The sequence below is a fragment of the Siphateles boraxobius genome, unplaced genomic scaffold (assembly GCF_051911475.1).
Source record: "Siphateles boraxobius isolate OS27281-9 unplaced genomic scaffold, OSU_SipBor_1 19, whole genome shotgun sequence".
Classification (NCBI taxonomy): domain Eukaryota; kingdom Metazoa; phylum Chordata; class Actinopteri; order Cypriniformes; family Leuciscidae; genus Siphateles; species Siphateles boraxobius.
In genome coordinates, this window is record NW_027508799.1 from 4,853,166 (window position 1) to 4,868,567 (window position 15,402).

Genomic DNA, 15,402 nt, shown 5'->3' on the forward strand with positions numbered 1-15,402 from the left:
CTGTCTTTTGAAAAGGATATTTCATATGTTACAAAAACAGCCTTTTTCCACCTTAGAAACATTGCTAAGCTACGTAATATGCTCACAGTCTCTTATGCAGAAAAGTTAGTTCATGCATTCATGACCTCGAGACTAGATTACTGTAATGCTTTATTAGCTGTTTGTCCTGCATCTTCAATAAACAAGCTACAGTTAGTCCAAAATGCAGCCGCTAGAGTTCTTACTAGATCAAGAAAATATGATCATATAACACCGATTCTATCATCACTTCATTGGTTACCTATAAAGTTCCGTATTAAATACAAGGTCTTGCTTTTGACTTATAAAGCTCTAAATGGTTTAGCTCCAGTCTATTTAACGGATCTTCTATCGCCTTACAATCCATCGCCCTCTTTAAGATCACTAGATTCGAGGCTTCTGGTCATTCCTAGGATATCCAGATCCACCAAAGGAGGCAGAGCATTTTCACATTTAGCTCCTAAACTCTGGAATAGCCTTCCTGATATTGTTCGTTGCTCAGACTCGCTCTCCCAGTTTAAAACTAGACTAAAGACGCATCTATTTAGTCAGGCATTCATATAAAATTTTTATCTTACAGTTACTGTATATTCGGCCTCTACTTCATAAACGCCAGAGGAGAACTGGCCCCGACTGAGCCTGGGTTCTCCCAAGGTTTTTTTTTCTCCATTGGGTCATCTGATGGTGTGTTAGGACACCATTAGGTCACTGGATGGAGTTTTTCGGTTCCTTGCCACTGTTGCCTTTGGCTTGCTCAGTTTGGGGATTTTCAAATTAAATGACCCATCATACCATTGATTAGCTCTACCAAACTTGGATGTCTTTTTTCCAGTAATAAACAAACACTCTTAGGTTGTTTTGATTGATACTGTGAAGCAGCTTTGATACAATCTGTATTGTGAAAAGCGCTATATAAATATATTTGACTTGACTTGACTTATTATTAAAGATAATTATTTAAACATTTCTATTCTAATTAATTCACAACAGATTAATCATGCAGCACTAATCTAGGAAACACATTAATAGGACACTTCACCCATTTGCATTAAGCTTTGTATCGTTAGAAACCCAGTCATATTTTTGAATTGTCGTGCATCATTCCCTCAGTTTCCCCTGAGACGGGAGAAATACAGATTTCAGTTAGGGGTGTGACGGTTATTATATAACCGTGAGACCGACGGTTATAGTTGAACACCGTCATTACAACTCTATAACCGCCAAAACCGTGTTATTAAAATATTTTTAATCATAGAGAATGTTTAAATACTAATATCAGCTTACGAGGGAAACGGAGGTGGAGTTAGGGGTGCTTCGGAGGCTGCTCCTGCTGGAGATGATTCGGGAGAGGTCTGTGCACCTTTACCGATCAGAGCGCGCGCTGACACGGAGTAAAGCCTTGTTTATACTCGACGTGTCCGCACGAGCGCGGCAAAAATGACGAGTTGGGTGCGCAAGTCCTCACTTCGCTTGGCTGTGTGCACGGCTTTTTTTGTAACAGCGCGCGGCGCCGCATCCGAAGATTTCTTTGAACGACTTCAAACCTTCGTATTTGATAACTGATATTTTGGAATGAAGAAAACCAAAATGGAGCCCTCAATGAAGTAAAAATATCTAACACTGATTTAAGAACACTTAATTAGTGCCAAAGTTACCTTCATCATGTTTTTCTACAGTTCTCTCCATTTGTCCTTCACCTATTTCCTGGTGCACCAGTCCATCTGTAAAAGAACATGTTTTGATAGAGACAAAGTCCTTGCATCTGCATCTCAAAAATACACCAATGCTACAGCAAAACTCTATAACTGCAAGATGATGTTTTAGTTGAATGAAATTGCCCACAAACATAACAATGGTGCAGTGAAAGATTAAAGTCACACTGAGAGTGTTACCTATGTCCTCAATGCCTTGACCGATGTTATCAGTCCCATCATCCTCATCAGCATTACCATCGTCTTCATGTCTTGTTCTAGATGTTTGACATTGTCTCTTCCCAAGTGACCATACTGCGGAGTCATCATCATCCTCTTGTCTTTGTGTTGTGACCGCCTTCTTTGTCCTTTGAACTGATGAGCTTGTGATGGACAGCTGCCGTCCATCTGATGAAGCATACATTAGAAACAGACAGACAATCATTCACAACATAAGTTTTTTTGAAATGCAAATACATGTATAGAAAAGCTTTTTTGGTCGGTTAGCATCCATAGATTTATATGAAACATTATGAATTTAAATTCTGTTTTCTCAATGTATTTTTCTCTCAAAAAAGACCAAAAATGTTAAACCCTTTTTTGTCACATTTAGATTGTATTACTATTTGTTGATTTTGTGTATGGTCAATGTAAACATCACACATCAGGCTTATTTGTTTCCACAAGATTCAAAGTTTCAATTTAAATACAAGAGCATAGCGTTCCTAATATGACTACTCGTGAGAGTTTTAGAACATACCTTCATGAGCTTCTTGTTGAAGTCCTGCATCTGACCTTCTCTTTTTGACACCTTTTGGATCTTTAGTTGAGGTGGCTGCGTGTCTTTTGCCTATGGAAATATTTACAGTAGGAAATTGCTCAACTTACTTTTACAGTGACATTAAAAGAAAGGCAAAAATATGCAGATAAATAAAGATGCACACAGTTGACAAAGTCAGAAAGAGAGATGAAGACAGACAGAAAGACAGATAGAAGACAGTGTAATTGGAAGAGGGAGAACTTTAAAATTGTATAATAATAATTTAATTACCACTGATAACGGAGTCCAGTGTTTGCAGACTCTTCCCTTTCAGTGACTCTGTTCCATGATCCATCGCAAACAGAAGTTTGCCAATCTTGGCCACTTGGAATGTTTTATCTGTCTGTCGATAATACTCGCAGTGGACTCGGATATCATGTCCCATAAAACGAGCAACTTGCTCAAGTTCCTGATTCCTGAGGTCGAGAACCTGACATAAGGTAGCAACGTGTTTCCGTAACTTTGTTGATCTCAGCAGTTCTGGGTTTTTGGCCTTGCTCTCTTCTGCATATCTCCTGAGGTAGTCACACCCACGGAGATTGGTTGTTGTGCTAGGCCTGGCAAACAGAAAGGGGTTCTCCTCAAGTATGCCAACTTCCCTCCGTTTTTCAATCAGGAAGTCAAGCGAAGCTTTAGTGCGCTCAATTAGGAGGATGGGCACCTTTCTGCCTCTCTTTCCGCGTGTCACCAAACGTGTCAGTCTGTGGCTCATTTGTTTTTCCACAGGCAATAGGGTCTCATAAATGTCCTTATTAACAGGACCGGTGTCTGCTTTTAGATATATTGAACACAATTATTTGTGCAAGAAGGCTCTCACTTAACTTCCTGTATGCTGTAGTACTCACGCGCTCTGTTAACTCTGCCTTCGCCTCATCCTCCACTTTCCTCAGGTAGTTCTGGAGCGTGATCACATCCTCTGTCAGAGGTACAGTGTCTTCTTTGCCCCAGCGCCGTTGCTCCAATGAGCTATGAGCATTAGTCGACACATGAATGGACCATGAGTTCTCCAGCAACTCCTTGAACTTTTTTGCCTTCTTCTCAGTTTTGACATCAGAGTCCATCAAGCAGTGGCCTATCCAGGCTTCAGTGGCCCCTTTGAGTGAAAACCCAATTTTAACAGCTGTAGATGGCTTTCCATATTCGTTCTTGTTTACATCATAGTTTGACACGTGTCTGGCTGCTTCAATTGCAAGTCTAAATTTTGCTGGATCACAAACGTCTTTAAGAGTTTTGGCATGCTTATCAATCTCCTTGGCAGCCAACATGAACCGTCCTAGTTCTCTCAGCTTTTGTGCAATGTATCTGTGCTGAGATTCTTCACGGCCCTTTTTTGCAAATAATGCATCTCCATACGCACAAATCATCTCATCATTTCTGATGTGAGAGGTTACATGATCTTGTTGCATAGAGTGGATGATCTTTTGTACTCCTTGGCCTGATTTGAGTGGAAGTAGATGTGAGGAAGATTTTTGTACCCTTTTGCCTTTCTGCCTTTCCTCTTTCCGTTCTCTACATGACTTCTCATGTCTCCAGAGTTCAGTCCTCTTGAACATTGCATAACAGTGTTGACATGGTAGGTAGCTCTCTACGTCTGCCTTCACAGAGGGCCGTTTCCAGACTACAATCTCACCATTTCCTTCCTTGAAGACCATATGATTGTGCAGCCAATCACCCTTATTACGAAGGCCTTCTATCAGAATCTTCCTTTGTTTTGAGCCAAGTGGGAAACTAAAAGCATAGGCAACATCTCGTTCCATACTATGTTTTCTTTCTAGATGTCTACCTATCTTCAATTGACTCTTTTCACAGAAGACACAGTAATGGACTTTGTCCCAGAATCTGGCTCCATCCTTTTTTATGCTTCTCTTAACAGTAATGTTTTTGGCATCTTTAAATTTCCCTTTTCCTTTTGACTTTGTACCTTTTTGAACTGCTGTATCTTTGGCCTTCTGGTTCTCAGCTTCTCTGGTGTCAGTTTCACTGGATGATGCATGACTGTGGTGCTTCTCTGGAGTATTGTCGCAGGATGACTGGGGCTCTAGTGCAAGTAACTCATCTTCACTGGATGATGGTGACGGAGATGGTGTGTAGTCCTTATCCAGTGGATCTGCATCAGACCCGCTGGATGACAGAAGCTCCTCTCGGAGCACCTCGTCTCCTCTGGATGGGGATGGTGCTGATGGGGGGCTCCCAGGTTCATCACCACCACTCTCTTTGCAGTGGTCCTTTTTGGCCTTCACAGCAGGGCAAAAGAGGGGAAACCAGGAAAATTATCAATTAGATACAGATACATTAGAGCAGGGGTCCTGAATAAAATTTTACTAAGGTCCAAATTAAAAATATAAACACTACAGACCAAGATTCGACATTACTATTTGTAATGTTTTGAAAGAAGTTTATTCTGCTCATCAAGCCTGCATTTATTTGATAAAAAATACAGAAAAAAAGTCGTATTGTGATATTATAATTTAAAATAATTGGTTTTCAATTTATTATACTTTAAATTATCATTTATTTCTGTGATGCAAAGCTGAATTTTTAGGATCATTACTCCAGTCTTCAGTGTCACATGTGACATCCATCCATCACATGATCCTTTGGAACTCATTCTAATATTCTGATTTATTATCAAAGTTGGAAACAGTTCTGCTGCTTAATATTTTTTCATAACCTGTGATACTTTTTTAGGATACTTTGAATAAAAAGTAAAAAAATAAAGCAGCAAATGTTTTTAAAAAAAGAAACCTATATAAATAAAGGAGCTGGCTTAAGTTCAGGAAGTAGTGGAGCTGTGCATAAAGTCAATTGCGCATGCCCATACCCTGTGGCATCATGGGGAAAAGGTAATGTTTTTAGCATTTAGTCTACACTCTAAGTCGTTAAAACAACTTTGCAAGATGTCAAAACGACTTTGGCAACACGTTCAAATGAGTTGGTATTACGTTCGAACGAGAAAGTGCAGTCAAAAATGTTTCAGTCACACTGACAGCTCAGAGTTTCCGTAATATCTGTTCAGAGTTTAAACATACAGCTGCCAGGTCTTATACTGGAGATGAATATGTTTTGACTAAACCTAAATCACAAGTGTCATCGAAGTATAACCCGTTCATGGACCTGTTTTTTAACAGGTTTTTTTACCTAACCCGAACCCTAATGGTCCTAACCCTAACCTGTCCCCTAATTTGGTATAGAAAAGTTGATATTGAAGTTTGAGAATCTGCCAATCCATCAGTGCTGTGGGGGAAGGGCGCGCGCGCGATCAGGCTCAGTGCTGTGGGGGAAGGGCGCGCGCGCGATCAGGCTCAGTGCTGTGGGGGAAGAGCGCGCGCGCGATCAGGCTCAGTGCTGTGGGGGAAGGGCGCGCGCGATCAGGCTCAGTGCTGTGGGGGAAGGGCGGCTGAGGAGCAGATCTCAGTCAGAATGACAGTCAGAGCTAGAGCTAAGGCTAGGGCTAGGGTTAGGGTTAGTGCAGATCCAATTGCTATTAAAATCAAAGAACAAAATAATTCTGTAAACAAACAACATTTAAACGTGTCATCTTGATTCATGATTCTTTTAAACACTTTTTTTCTTTTGTATGACTATATGTAACTGACCTGTCTCTCTCTATCTATCTACATATATATATATATATGAGAGAGAGAGAGGGAGAGAGAGAGTGTGTTTGCAATAACTGCTCTCCTCTATAAACAGTTCTTATCAGTCGCTTAAGTACATTTCTTGAATCATCCTTAAGATTTGCAAACAAGGAAAGTGCATTTCGTACAAACAGCAGAACACAATAGATTACCATCAAAAGCCTGTAACTTGTTTAAAATCCTTAGTACAATATATATCAATGAACATATCAGTGCCTTGTGTCACAAACAAGAATGTCAAAATGCTTAGTCATGTTGTCAATATAACTGTATCAGTTTCAGAAATAAACTGGCTACGATTTTGATGACAATGACTGAAAATAGAAAAGACTGCACTTTATCTCTATGACACTAAACACACATACCCATTTCTCTGGATGAGACTGGACTCACAGATACACTGTTGGTCTGTTAAAAAAATACAGTGTACAATGTCACTGCGATAAAGAAAAAGACTATTCACACACATACTGTACGTGTGTGTGTTACATTATGTCTCTATCACGTATATTTACTGTATAATGTAAAATGCAATTAGACTGCTGTAATATAGCATACAGTAAGCCTTACAGCTTATGGTGAACAGTACATTATAAAACGGTTAGTTCCAATCCTTGATTCTGATGGCCGCTTCACCCAACGGTTCTATTTATCACTGCGCAACACTGCGGTTCCTATGTTGTTTTTATTTGAGCTTTCATGCATAGGCCTACCGGTATTACACATTGGAACGTTGTTGCTGTTCACGGTCACGGTCAGGGACTATTTTTTTTTTCTAGCGGAAGGAAGGCTTTTAGTGATTTTACTTCATGAAAGTTGCACTAATACATATTTTTTTTACTTTAATATTTTTATTGTGTGGTAACCGTTTTATAAAAGCAGTAAAGTGCTCGAGGCTGTGCTGTATCATGAGTAAGTCACGGCTGAAGGGGTTACTCCGCTTCGCGTCGTGCCTAACAACGCCCTTCAGCCTTTACTTATTCACGATACAGCAAAGCCTCGAGCACCTTACTGCTTACGTATAGTGAACACTGTCTGATTACACAAACGCTTGAGTGATTGAGGACACACACGGTTGTTCTCCCAACATTCGGCTCACCTTTCAACCCGCTTCGGCCATAAGGTCATGACTGAACATGATCTACAATAGTGGCCCTTATTTCTTCAGAAACCTACAATCTTGGCCTGTTCTATCTCTTCCTCTGTTTTACTGTATCCTTCCACCACACATCCTTACTCCTCTTCTTCTCAGCTGTTCCCCCTGTTGTTCTTCCATTCTCCGAGTGTGTGTGTGTGTTGTGCTCTGTCTATATGTCAGAGGAAGCTTCATGAAATGCACTCTGAGCAATTATAGAGAACACATCATTGATTGATTCTAATGCTTTACATTCCCCTTCATTAGTGAAATTCAGAATTCACATCTGCAATTCAACAATTCTGGACAAAAAAAGTATAATAGAATTGTATAGAAAAATATGTTTGACAGTTTATGACAACTAACGGTAGTTCAACCATTCTGCATTTAATGCCTATATGTTTGGAGGGGTAAAGACTATTCAACAGAGAACCAGTATAATACATTTTGATCAACATGACATAAGCAATTGATAATGTAAGAAACAGCAGACACTTGTACATTAATTGCATGAATGTACCAAAGCATTTACAATTTGTTCAAAAGAATGATAATCTGCTTTTATGATGTGCACAAGTGACTAGATGATGTGGAAGTTGAACAAAAATTTTAGTTGTGATCTGAGAAATGCACCAAAGCGACTGAAAAAAAAACTTCAATATAATTAATATAATAATATAATATAATTAGAATGTTTGCTGTAACTGCTTTCCTCTATATAATATAATATGAGAATGTTTGTTTATGAGAATTCTTGCGCCACTCCTATTCAACCTGTATATGCTCCCATGCAATGAGCCAAATAATGAGAAAGAACCAAATCGCTTACCATAGCTATGCAGACGACACACAGCTCTACTTATCCCTATCGCCTAACGATTACAGCCCCATTAACTCTCTTTGCCAATGCATTGATGAAGTAAACAATTGGATGTGCCAAAACTTTCTTCAGTTAAACAAAGACAAAACTGAAGTCATTGCGTTTGGAAACAAAGATGAAGTTCTCAAGGTGAACGCATACCTTCAGTCTAGGGGTCAAACAACTAAAAATCAAGTCAGGAATCTGGGTGTGTCTCTAGAGTCAGACCTTAGTTTCAGTAGTCATGTCAAAGCAATAACTAAATCAGCATACTATCACCTGAAAAATATTGCAAGAGTTAGATGCTTTGTTTCCAGTCAAGACTTAGAAAAACTTGTTCATGCTTTCATCACCAGTAGGGTGGATTATTGTAATGGACTTCTCACTGGCCTTCCCAAAAAGACCATAAGACAGTTGCAGCTCATACAGAACGCTGCTGCTAGGATTCTGAGCAGAACCAGAAAATATGAACACATCACACCAGTCCTCAGGTCTTTACACTGGCTGCCAGTTACATTTAGGATTGTTTTTAAAGTATTATTACTGGTATATAAATCATTCAATGGCCTAGGACCTCAATACATTGCAGATATGCTCAGTGAATATAAACCCAACAGATCACTCAGATCATTAGGATCACATCGGCTAGAAATACCAAGGGTTCACTCTAAGCATGGCGAGTCTGCTTTTAGCTACTATTCAATTCAATTCAATTCAATTCAATTCAATTCAAATTTATTTGTATAGCGCTTTTCACAATACACATTGTCTCAAAGCAGCTTTACAGAAATTGCATTTCGGAAATGTACATAGAAAAATACAGTTAGTTAATCAAGTATTAATTTATGGCATAACATATCGCCGGCTTTGAGTCGTCTCTTCACAGGCGTCGAGTCGTCTCTTCACAGGCGTTGGGGCATCTGAAGTCTCCGTGAGAGGCTGGATACAAACTGGAGCTGACGAACGCTATTTACCTCGGGACTAGCGTCCCGAGATAACAGCAGAAAGGCAGATGGGAAATAATTAGCATAGCTGATGTTCATAATGTTAATGCATTCGAACTGATTCAGCAGTAGTATCAAAGGTTAAGGATTAAGTGAATGCTTGGTTAAAGAGATGCGTCTTTAATCTAGTTTTAAACTGGGACAGCGAGTCTGAGTTTCGTACAATATCAGGAAGGCTATTCCAGAGTTTAGGAGCTAAATGCGAGAACGCCCTCCCTCCTTTAGTGGACTTAGATATCCTAGGAATGACCAGAAGCCTCGAATTTAGTGATCTTAAAGAGCGCGATGGATTGTATGGTGATAGAAGGTCTGTTAAATACACAGGAGCTAAACCATTTAGGGCTTTATAGGTCAGTAGGAATACTTTGTAATTGATACGTAACTTAATAGGTAACCAGTGTAGAGATGATAAAATAGGTGTTATATGATCATATTTTCTTGATCTAGTAAGAACTCTAGCAGCTGCATTTTGCACTAACTGTAGCTTGTTGATTGAGGATGCAGGACAACCAGCTAATAAAGCATTACAGTAATCTAGTCTCGAGGTCATGAATGCATGAACTAACTTTTCTGCATCAGAAACAGATAGCATGTTGCGTAGCTTAGCAATGTTTCTAAGGTGGAAAAAGGCTGTTCTTGTAATATATGAAATATGATTTTCGAAAGTCAAATTGCGGTCTAGTATAACACCCAGGTCTTTTACTGTAGTGGATAAAGTAACAGGACATCCTTCTAAATTAAAGTTGTATTGTAAGGGATTTTGTGGGTAGTTTTTTGGACCAATAAGTAGTACCTCCGTTTTATCTGAATTTAATAGCAGGAAATTACACGTCATCCAGCATTTTATATCATTTAGACACTCTGTCAATTTAGATAAGTTAGTGTTTTCATCTGGTCGTGATGAGATATATAATTGAGTGTCATCAGCATAACAGTGGAAATTAATTCCATGTTTTCTTATAATATTACCAAGTGGCAGCAAATATATTGAGAATAGCAGAGGGCCTAACACCGATCCTTGCGGCACTCCATAGTCTACTGACGTTATCTTTGATTTTTCCCCATTTAAACAGACAAAATAGTAACGGTCTGATAAGTACGATCTAAACCAGCTTAATGCCTGTCCCTGAACACCAGTGTAGTTTTGTAGTCGATCCAAGAGTATTTTATGATCGATAGTATCGAACGCAGCACTAAGATCGAGTAGAACTAGTATTGAGATACAGCCTTGGTCAGAAGCTAAAAGTAAATCATTTGTAATTTTAACTAGCGCAGTTTCTGTGCTATGATGCGGTCTGAATCCTGACTGAAATTTTTCATAGATATCATTTTCTTGTAAGAAAGAGCACAATTGAGCGGACACAATTTTTTCTAGTATTTTAGACATAAATGGAAGATTTTTGATGGGTCTGTAATTTGCTAAGTTATTTGGATCTAATTGCGGTTTCTTAATGAGAGGTTTTATTACTGCCAGCTTGAATATTTTTGGTACATGACCTAAAAATAAAGACGAGTTAATAATATTAAGAAGAGGCTCTTCGACTACAGGTAACACTTCTTTCAGTAGTTTAGTGGGTATTGGATCTAATAAACATGTTGTTGGTTTAGATGCAATGATAAGTTTATTTAGCTCTTCCTGTCCTATAGTTGTAAAGCGGTGTAGTTGTTCTAGAGGGGCCATAATTGAGGCTGAATAATAAGACATCATAGAGGATTGTATATTTACAATTGTGTTTCGGATGCTTTCTATTTTCTCATTGAAGTAATTCATAAAATCATTACTACTATATTGTAATGGAATATTTTGCTCTGGTGATGTTTGTTTATTTGTTAGTCTAGCCACGGTGTTGAATAAAAACCTTGGATTATTTTGGTTATTTTCTTTTAGTTTGCGGAGATGCTCAGCCCTGGCTGCTTTTAGAGCCTTTTTATAACGTGACATACTGTCTTTCCACGCGATTCTAAAGACCTCTAAATTAGTTTGTTTCCATTTACGCTCTAAGTTACGAGTTTCTCTCTTGATAACATGCGTAGCACTGTTGTACCATGGTGCTTTAGTTTTCTCTCTAACCTTTTTTAATCTAATTGGTGCAACAATATCTAGTGTACTAGAGAACATGGTGCTCAAACTGCTAGTCATTTCCTCTAGTTCATCTGTTTGTTTGGGTGCACTGCGCAGCTGAGATAGATCAGGTAAGCTATTTGAGAATCTATCTATAGTGGTTGGAAGGATTGTTCTGCCTGGTCTATAACGTGGCGCAACATGACAAATTTCAGCAGTACGTATTATACAAGTTACCATGTAATGATCAGTGAGATCGTCACTTTGCGGTATAATATTTATATCAGTTGGATTGGTTCCATATGATATAATTAAATCTAGTGTATGATTTAGACGATGAGTGGGACCACTGACGTTTTGCGTGACCCCAAAGGAGTTTAATAAATCTGTAAACGCAGTCCCTAACGCATCATTTGTATTATCTACGTGTATGTTAAAGTCTCCAACAATTATTGCTTTATCGACATTGACCAATAGATCTGAGAGAAAGTATGCAAACTCTTTTAGGAAATCAGCATAGGGCCCTGGAGGTCTATATAGGGTAGCCAAGGCTAGAGATAATATGGATTTGTTTCTTACATCTAAGAGCGTAACATTAAGCACAAGTACTTCAAACGAATTAAACCTGTGACCTTTTTTCTGAGTAACATTAAGAATATCTCTATAGATTGTTGCAACACCGCCGCCACGACCGATCAGACGGGGCTCATGCTTTTAACAGTACCCTGGTGGAGTAGACTCATTTAGACCGAAATAATCATTTGGTTTAAGCCAGGTTTCAGTAAGGCAAAGTACATCGAAACTATTATCTGTGACCATTTCATTTACAATAACCGCCTTAGGTGTGAGCGATCTAATGTTTAGAAGACCTAGCTTTAGAAATTGTTTTTGTTCACTGATATTTAGATTTTCTGGTTTAATTACAATAAGATTTTTGCTAGATCCTACACTAGATTTATTGTTTGGCCTCACTAAGCGAGGAATAGACACAGTTTCTATATAATGTTCTACACTACTTATATCAATTAAGTTGGGACAGCAAAGACTGTGATTTGGAATTTGACTTACTAGTCATATGGTGTGTAACGTCTTGGAGATGTTGTCCGACAGAACAGCCGCTCCGATTCTGCTGGGGTGCAGGCCATCAGCACGGTAGAGCCTAGGTCGCTCCCAGAACAGATTCCAATTATTTACAAAGAGCAGTTTCTGTTCATTACACCATGACATTAACCATTCATTTAGAGCAAATAATCTACTGAACCTTTCTTGTCCTAGTCGGTACGTGGGAAGCGGTCCAGACACGATGACCGTTGCTTCAGGCGATGTGCTGCGAACCGTCTCGATCAGGCTTCTGTAGTCCTTCTTCAGAACCTCTGTCTGCCGCAGCCTGATGTCGTTCGTCCCCGCATGTAGTACCACAGCTCCGACGCGCTCGTCACCGTTCAGGATCTCGGGAATCTGTGCAGCGACATCAAGAACACGAGCACCAGGAAAGCAGTGAGTGCGCACCTTACGCTTACCTGAGGTAGCACGGACATGACGAACCATGGAAGTGCCGATGATCACGGCGGCGTCACGTTCCGGCTCACGAAGAGGGGAGAAGCGGTTCCGGGTGGAGATCTCGAAGACCGGGAGGGGCGGGGAAGTCCTTGGTCTGGTCCTGGCTCGTGTCTTCCGCTGTGGGATCACCCAGAGTCCATGGTGTTGCCTCGGTGCCGGAGTGAATGAAGGCAGAGATGATCGCGTCCTCCTGGGCAGAGAAACGCACGGAGTAGACGAAGTCGGAGTCAAAAAGTTACTAACCACTGACTTGTGAGCATCGGCGCGTGATGTTACTATGCCAGCCGCAGCTGGAACCAGCTTCCAGAAGAGATCAGATGTGCTCCTACAGTAGTCACATTCAAATCCAGACTCAAAACACATCTGTTTAACTGTGCATTGACTGAATGAGCACTGTGCCACTGTGCGGCGCGGCCGCTCAGGGAAATCAGCTGATATTATGAGAGGAAGCGGCAGAACGCAAAGTAGGAGAAAACACTTAAAACAAATAAAATCACTCATAAAAGCAAGCGATTTAGCATTTTTTCACATCTGTTGGTGGCTTGGGTGTTTTTATTAAACAAACTGGGATGAATAAATTATCACACCCATATTGACAGATTTAAACATTTGTTCCTCCGCTTTTGGCAGGAAATATGTACTTTTTAAATTCACATGAAGTAATGTGTCTGTCCCTTCCCCGCCTCAAACTCGTTCCTACATGATTAATAAACTCCTATGTAAGTTACTGTACGTGCTGTACAGTCTCGGTGACGCAGCAGCGCGATCTTCACACACATAACGTTACACAGAGCAGACTCCGATGCGAGAGCAAAACTGCGAGGATTAAAGTTTAATAACATGAGCATATACATCGTGAGAGCTCCTGCTGCTCCGGGCAAATTAGTCTATTTTTATTTAAATAATAATTATTGGTAATTTATCTATAATTGAATGTGGATTATCTGTCAATTCATTCATAATAATGATTGTTTTTGCCTCCGCCATCTTTGTTGAAGACGTGATGGCCTCTGATTGGTCAGATCATCAAGTCCCGCGCTCATAGTGGCTTCATGCGCTCTGATTGGTCAGAATCCAATTGCATTAAAATCTCAGTCTGTCGCAGTACCGATTTTGGGCCATAGGTGGAGTAAGAGTGCAAAAGTGTGTGAAATTCTGAGTTAAATTCTCAACATTGACCCAAACTGAGGACTTTCTGTGGGAAGTCGTGAGAAGCTTCTAGAAGACATTTAGAGGGGATTTAACAGGTGACAAAGTGAGGACCGGCCAAAATGTCCTCACTTTCCAAAAGGTCCTCACAATGTCGTAAGTACAAGAACACACACACACACACACACACCCACCTACCCACACACACACACACACACACACACACACACACACACACACACACACACACACACACACACACACACACACACACACACACACACACACACACACACACACACAGAGTGGAGATGATCATGGACTTCAGGAGGAACAGCTCAGCACTCCCCCCACTCACCATCATGAACAGCACTGTGGAAGCAGTGGAGTCATTCAGGTTCCTGGGCACTTCCATCTCTCAGGATCTGAAGTGGGATAATCAACTTGACTCCACTGTGAAAAAGGCCTAGCAGAGACTGTACTTGGTCTTCGGTCAAAAATGATCCCCATAGGAAATGAATGGGAAATTGACTAAAAACAATATATATATTTTTTAATAATATTTTACATAAAGTGTTATAATTGAATGAATTGCATTTTTTTTTACAAATTCTGAATTTAAAAAAATGGGTATAAAATTTGCTTCTCAGCAACACAAGCTTTTAGGTTTAGGTTTGACTGTACAATGGTTTGACCACAATGTTTAGGTTTGACTGTAATCATAATGCAAAAACTAACACTTTAAATCACTATTTCTAAAAAAATATATATCTAAAACTTGATAAGAAATAGTTTTTGAGATTGTTTAAATATATATTCAAGTCCACCACAAAAAAAAGTAAATGTGTCCATAAACAGCTGGGGAATTCATATGCCTCTCCATAGAGAGCTGTAGATGCCATCTAGTGGTTACACCTTGGTCGTACTCTTTCTCTCCATACTCCCACCAGATGGTGCTAATCTGCTTAAAACATTTTTTTTTTTAAGTTGAAGGCCTAGACTCTACGTATATTAAAATAAAATACTGCATAAAAAAAAATACATACATACATTATATATATATATATATATATATATATATATATATATATATATATATATATATATATATTTATTATTTTTAATGGCAAATTTTTACCATAAATATTGCATAAATATGAATAAATTCAATAAAATTCTCTCAAAATACAAAATTAAAAAGAAAAAATATTATAGAACAAAAATAAATTGCATTGGTTTTACTGGGATGGAGGAAGTTTCATTTTTAGGTGTCCGGTCACTTCTGACCGGGTAGGCCCAGGATGTGACTCAAAAACGAAGACCGTCTTAATATACTTTAAGGTCCACTTAACCAAAAAACAATTATAAGCCTCTTACACAATGTATGTTATAAATGCATGTGGATACATTTTAATTTTTAAGTGATTTAGATACATGTACCAATATTTTAAATGTACTTTTATGTA

At 39.2% G+C, this 15,402-nt stretch overlaps 1 protein-coding gene across 1 annotated transcript in view; it reads right to left on the bottom strand.

Annotated features, from left to right (window-relative positions):
* Window positions 1-15,402, bottom strand: part of LOC143741618 (uncharacterized) — a 548,742-nt gene that overhangs the window by 298,925 nt on the left and 234,415 nt on the right. The gene's annotated exons all lie outside the window — the stretch shown is intronic.